At 45.2% G+C, this 6,431-nt stretch overlaps 1 pseudogene; it reads left to right on the top strand.

Annotated features, from left to right (window-relative positions):
• The first annotated feature begins 4,416 nt into the window (after positions 1-4,416).
• Positions 4,417-6,257, top strand: LOC120881452 (annotated as a pseudogene).
• Positions 6,258-6,431: the final 174 nt, after the last annotated feature.

Raw genomic sequence — 6,431 nt, 5'->3', positions numbered from 1 at the left:
ACAGTCTTCTGGACTCTGTGGGAGAGGGAGAGGGTGGGATGATTTGGGAGAATGGCGTTGAAACGTATAATATCATATATGAAACGAATCGCCAGTCCAGGTCCGATGCATGATACTAAAGGCTTGGGGCTGGTGCACTGGGACGACCCAGAGGGATGGTACAGGGAGGGAGGAGGGAGGAGGGAGGAGGGTTCAGGATGGGGAACACATGTATACCTGTGGCGGATTCATGTTGATGTATGGCAAAACTAATACAATATTGTAAAGTAATTAACCTCCAATTAAAATAAATAAATTTATATTTAAATAAATAATACATAAATAAAATAAAGAGCAGGGTTTTGTTTTGAGTGGATTTTTAAGATGGGAGAAACGACCACGTATTTATCTGTGCATCGAAGGGAACAATCCAGGGAAAAGCAGGGACAGAAAGGGAGAAACAGCCAGAGACAGGTTTCTGAATAGGTAACAGGGGTTAGGATCCATTGTAGGAACAGGACAAAGGTAGAGAGGATTGGAGTACAGTGTTGGTAGCTGGCATATGGTAGGTGAGTTGTGGAGTTCTCCTGTAATTGCTGAAGTTTTCTCAATGATTAGGAAGCAAGGCTGTCCCTGAGAGTGAGGAGGGAGGAAGCAGGGCTGAGACAGCCATCCAGGCCAACAGTGGGCAAACTGTGGACCAAGCCTGGTCACTGCCTATTTGTATACAGCCTGCAAGCTAAGAATGGCTTTTGTATTTATGTTGTTATTTTTCAGTCACTCAGTCGTGTCCAGTTCTTTGTGACCCCGTGGACTGCAGCACGCCAGACATCCCTGTCATTCACCATCCCCCAGAGCTTGCTCAGAAGCATGTCCATTGAGTCGGTGATGCCATCCAACTACCCTTCTCCTGCCTTCAATCTTTCCAAGCATCAGGGTCTTTCCCAATGAAGTCGGCTCTTCGCATCAGGTGGCCAAAGTATTGGAACTTCAGCTTCAGCCTCAGTCCTTCCAATGAATATTCAGGACTGATTTCCTTTAGGATTGACTGGTTTGTATTTATAACTAATGGGAAAAAAATAAAGAGAATAATATTTTGTGATATAAAATAATTCTATGAAATTAAAATTTTAGTCTCTGTAACTAAAATTTTATTGGAACCTGATCGCACCCATTAGTTTATGTACAGTAGCTACAGCAGCAGAGTTGACTAGCTGTAATAAACATCATATGTCCCCTGCAAAGCCTAAAATATTTGCTGTCGGAAACAGTGTGCCAGCCCCCTGATCAAGGCCCTTTCTGGGACCAGGGGTCACCTGGGAAGCTGTCAGAAATGCAGACTCAGAACCTCTCATTTTGGACTTCCCTGGTGGTACAGCGTATAAGAATCCGCCCACCAATGCAGGGGACACCGGTTCAATTCCTGATCTGGGAAGATTCCATATGCAATGGAGCAACTAAGCCTGTGTGCCACAACTACCAAAGCCTGCATGCCTAGAGCCTGTGCTCCGCAACAAGAGAAGACACTGTGATGAAAAGCCTGCACACTGCAACTAGAGAGTAGCCCCCGCTCACTGCAACTAGACAAAGCCCAAGTGCAGAAACAGGACTCAGCTTAACCAAAAGAAAAAAAAGAGAGAACCTGTCGTCCATGTCCAACAAATTTCCCAGGTGACTCGTGTGCACGCTGAATCTTCAAGAGCACTGCTCTAAGAGGACCAGAGGGTGGCTCCACTGGGGGAGTTCAGAGCTGCAGGGCAGCACTGAGAGACCACTGGAAGCCAGTGGCTGTGAACCTCAAGGGAGGCCCGTCGGTCTTCAGCCTCATTCAGCTGCCAGAGGCACAGGCTGTCAAGGAGGTGGAGAGCTGGATTTACCAGGGTTACGGTTTCTCCGAGCAAGTACAAAAAAGGGCAGGGTGTGGACCACTGAGTGGCTGATACAATTTAAGTGAAATAAGGAGGGAAGAGGAGACATGGCGGGGCAGTGGAGGGAATAGGGAAAGGGTGTAGGTTCAATGGCTGGTCCTAGTGAGGTGGGAGCATTGTCAGTACTGGGGTCCTACAGGAAGTTAGCTGCAAGGAGAGCAGAGAGTGGGATCGTCGTAAGGTTGAAGGCAGGGCAAAGGAACAAGAGGCTACAAGTGGATGCTGAATTCACCCGAAATCATGACAGGAACAGTGCTGGAGAGAGCAGCAGTGAGCCAGGAGTTAAGTCTGCAAGGAATGGTGGAAGAGGCTGGGGGACACAGCAATGAAAGAGTGCATGGTTGTGCTGGGACTTGCAGCAGCGGCCCCTGTGGGTCTCGGTGTTTCCACTCTTTTTGAAGCTCTACTCTGAGGAACCCTCTTGGCTAGGCAGAAGTGCTTTAGGGGTTCCTCAAACAAGAAGTGTCCAGGCCAAACACTGAAGCTGTCCACTGCCCTGAGGGGCCTGTTCTGTTTTGTCTGTCTGAGGTATTTAGTCATTCATTAAGCTTCCCTTGTAGCTCAGTTGGTAAAGAATCTGCCTGCAATGCAAGAGACCTGGGTTCAATTCCAAGATCAGGAAGATCCCCTGGAGAAGGAAATGGCAACCCACTCCAGTATTCTTGCCTGGAGAATCCCATGCACAGAGGAGCCTGGTGGGCTACAGTCCATGGGGTCGCAAGAATCAGACACAACTTAGCGACTAAACCACCAAAGCAAGGTCATTCATTCATCAAATATTTACTGAGCACCTACATGTGTGAGGCACTATTCTAGGCTCGGGGAAGACAGCAGTGAACAAAATACATAATCTATGACCTCATGAAATTTACTTTCTAGGGAGGGAGTTAGGCAATAAAGAAAGAAAAAAAGGACTTCTCTGGTGGTCCAGTGGCTAAGACTCCATGCTCCCAATGCAGGGCACTCGGTTTCAATCCCTGATCCAGGAACTAGATCCCACATGCCGCAATTAAGATCTCGAATGCTGCAACAGAAAGAATCAACGTGCTTAGTCAACTAAGACCCAGTGCATCCAAATAAATAAATAAAAATAATAAATATTAAAAATATTCATTTGGCTGCATTGGGTCTTAGTTGTGGCACGTGGGCATGCGGGGCTTATCTGCTCTGCACCATATGGAATCCTAGTTCCCCAATCAGGGATTGAACCCACATCCCCTGCATGGGAAGGTGGATTCTTAACCACTTAACCACCAGGGAAGTCCCAAATAATAAATATTAAAAAAAAAAAAAAGACTCCTCGAGTCCAATGCAGGGGACCAAGTTACATTTCATCTATAGTTTTATCTTTGGATCCAAGTAAAAGTATCTTTATGTTGAAATATAACACCCATACAGAAAAGCACACAAACCCAAAGTGTTCAGCTAGATAAAATTTCACAAAGGGAACACACCCATAGAACTAGCACCCAGATCACGAAATAGAATGTGACCAGCATCTCCTCCCCCAACAAGGACAACCACTATGCTGACTTCTAAAGGCACAGATTAGTCTTGCCCAGTTTTGTTTTTTTGACATAAATGGAATCATGCAGTAAGCATGTTTCTGTGTCTGGCTTCCTTTGTTCCACATTAGTGGATGTTTGTGAGATCCACCCATGCCATTGTGGGTAGCTGTAGTTTGTTTATTCTCATTGCTGTATAGGAGCGGTTCACAAACATTTTAGTCTTTAGGACCCCTTTACAGTTAAAAATTATTAAGTGGGAAGACCTTTGTTATGGTTGTGGGCTCTCCACCTCTGCCAGATCAGGAAGCTGGGGACACGCCCTCAGATGCCGAGACTGGTCCCTAACTGTAGCCCCTCCGCTACTCATGATAGATTCCTGTGGCCTTTTAAATGATTGAATAACGATAAAAATCGATCCAAAGTGACTTCTCTACTGAAGCAGAAGATTCTTATTACCTTCCATTAACTCAATTTAGTCTTCGGGAACGGGCAGAATGAGTGAAGTACAGAAAAGTGAAGAGAAGAAAACCTCACTTTGGAACTTTCTCCATGACTATTCTTAAACCCTGCCTTTCTACTTGTTTTAATTTTGCTGTAGATTTATAAATAGTGAGGACCAAAGAAATAGAAAAAACATTTGGGAGCTTTATACCAAGAAATTTGCCTAGAAAGCTGCTATTCTTGGAGGGAAAAGCGTATCAAGTTCCTATCGTTTTTATTTTTAACAAGGTTTCTTATGTCCTTAGATTTTTAAGGATAGGACATATAAACTCATACCTGCAGACTATTTTTACAGCTGTGTAAGAATAATGAGATTTGTAAATTAAGGGCTTTGTAATGTAGATGTTTTGCTACTAGAGTTGACTACTCAGAAAATCTTTTATAGCTCTTCAATGTTTTATTTTTGGTCTATCACTTCAATGACATTATTTGACCAAACAGAAGTCATTCTGCCTTTTTAAGCTATGACCTTGTTGTGAACAGTATCTGCATTTACTGTGCAAATGTCCATGTATTATCTATTTAAGCAACATCATAGTGCCATCACTCAAGGAAGTTGAATGAGGTGAACATTGATATAGCTCTTTCCCCTTCCCCCCCTTTTTTAAATGTAACAAAAACTTTTTATGTTCCCCTTCCCTTTCCCCTTTCCCCTTCCTCTTTGGGAAACATGTCAGGAACTAGATAGTTTAAGACGAGCAATTGAGAGGACTGAGAGATTGATCCACAAAGAGCCTGGCTTCTTTGTGCTTCATCGTAAGGCATTCTGCTGGCCAGCCTAATTAAGTACCCTTTTAACAAGAGAACCTCATGAAAATCCAGCTGGCAACTCAAGAAGTTCAGGAAGCAGGACCACAGAGGTTATACTCTGGGATCCTGGTCATGAGCTTGGATGCCTCACCTTGTTGAAAAGAGACACTGGACCTAAATGGTGCAGCATGACTTTGTTCCTGCTTGGCTAAATTTCTCAACACCACAGTCAGCTAAGTCACCTACAGTGACTTTTGAAAAACACGGAGAGCACCTACCCCAAGGAAATGGCAGATTTGGAGTAAGCCATTGGAGACATAATTCCTCTGATGGCTTTTTCAACAATGGATCTCTTTGAACGACAGGAGGTTCTTGGCACCAGCCCTCCCTGTTCCGCCAGGATTCTGCGGACTCTGGTGTCTCTAAGGGAGCATATGCTGGAATCATAGGGAACCTATCTGGTTGGCATGGCTCTTCATGAGGTCGTGATGGCATGAGCCAGCATAGTAGGGGTGGCACAGGAAACCACTGCCATTGGAATGGCAGCTTCCACTCCCAGAAAGGCTGTGCCTTTCAGGAAAAGCCACCTGCAGATATTAGGGAAGAGAAGAAAGAAGGTGGAAAAGTTGCAGTTTGAAGAGGAAGACTTTCCTTCTTTGAATCCAGAAGCTGGCAAACAGAATCAGCCATGCAGACCTATTGGGACCCCTTCTGGAGTGTGGGAAAACCCACCTAGTGCCAAACAGCCCTCCAAAATGCTAGGCATCAAAAAACTTTCCAGAGAGGATCCTGCTGCTGCCTTCTCTGCTGCATTCACCTCAGCAGGATCTCACCATGCAAATGGAAACAAATCGTCAACCATGGTTCCAAGTGTCTATAAGAACCTGGTTCCTAAGCCTGTACCACCTCCATCCAAGGCCAGTGCATGGAAAGCTAACAGAATGGAACACAAATCAGGATCCCTTTCCTCTAGCTGAGAGTCTGTTTTTACCAGTCCAATCTCTGTTATCAAACCAGAAGTACTGGCTGGTGGTGTAGTTTTAGCCTCTCCCAAAGAGAGCCCCACCAGCACCACTCCTCTGATTGAGATCAGCGCCTCTCGTCTGACCAAGTTGACCCACAGAACTGCTGACAGGAAGAGAGAGTTCCTGAAGACTCTGAAGGATGACCGGAACGGGGACTTCTTAGAGAGCAGAGAGGGTGAGAAGTTGGAAGATTTGGAGAACAACAGCACACCTGAACCAAAGGAAAATGAGAGGAAGGCTGTCCTCAGAATGGTCTCGCTCTCCCTGTACAAGAGGAAGGGAAGGCCCCCTCTCACTCTTTGGAAGCAGAGCACAGGTTACTGAAAGCAATGGGATGGCAGGAGCATCCTGAAAATGATGAGAATTGCCTTCCCTTCACAGAGGATGAGCTCAGAGAGTTCCACCTGAAGACAGAGCAGCTGAGAAGAAATGGCTTTGGAAAGAATGGCTTCTTGCAGAGTCGAAGTTCCAGCCTATTCTCTCCTAAGACAAGCATTTGCAGAGCAGAGTTTGAGGACTCGGCCAAGGAGACAAGTAGCAGTGAGACATCTGATGACAATGCCTGAAAGTAGGCATATAAATGCTCACGGTTAAATCTGACCCAGTAAACTCAGCTTGTGTGTTTAGGGATTACACAGAAGAAATCGTTCTTTTCCTTTTCCTATGTTATTGTTGAGTACTTCACGCACAAGGGAAATAATCATATCCCAAAGAGAGAGTGAGCAATTGGCTTGTTCAGC

The sequence above is a fragment of the Oryx dammah genome, unplaced genomic scaffold (genome assembly GCF_014754425.2).
Source record: "Oryx dammah isolate SB20612 unplaced genomic scaffold, SCBI_Odam_1.1 HiC_scaffold_23, whole genome shotgun sequence".
In the NCBI taxonomy this organism is placed as follows: Eukaryota; Metazoa; Chordata; class Mammalia; order Artiodactyla; family Bovidae; genus Oryx; species Oryx dammah.
This window is presented reverse-complemented; position numbering and strand designations above follow the sequence as displayed.